We start from the raw sequence: 455 nt of genomic DNA on the forward strand, positions 1-455 counted from the left end.
CCAAGCACACACTAAGTGGACCCAGAAGTGGATTTTTACGTCATTTACTCATTTCTGTATACCCTAGGTTACTAGTTCACTATTAATAGGATCTTTTGACATTGTATCTGGACCTCATGACACTTTACACGTTTCTTTGTGTAGCTTCCACGGCATGAGTCTCTAAACCCCATGGTTGGGGGTGAGGAGCTCTGTTGTGTTTTGATGGATTAATGCAATTACTACTGTTTCTCATTCAATCATGCTTGCTTCTATTCTAAGATATCACTTGTTCTTAAATCGGATGAATGTGATGATCCGTGACAATCATCATCATTCTCAACTATGAACGTGTGCCTGACAACCACCTCCGTTCTATTTTAGATTAAGTAGATATCTCTTGGATTCTTTAATCAGAATCTTCGTGGTATAAGCTAGAACTGATGGCGGCATTCAAGAGAATCCGGAAGGTCTAA

This window comes from Arachis duranensis, chromosome 10, assembly GCF_000817695.3.
Source record: "Arachis duranensis cultivar V14167 chromosome 10, aradu.V14167.gnm2.J7QH, whole genome shotgun sequence".
In the NCBI taxonomy this organism is placed as follows: Eukaryota; Viridiplantae; Streptophyta; class Magnoliopsida; order Fabales; family Fabaceae; genus Arachis; species Arachis duranensis.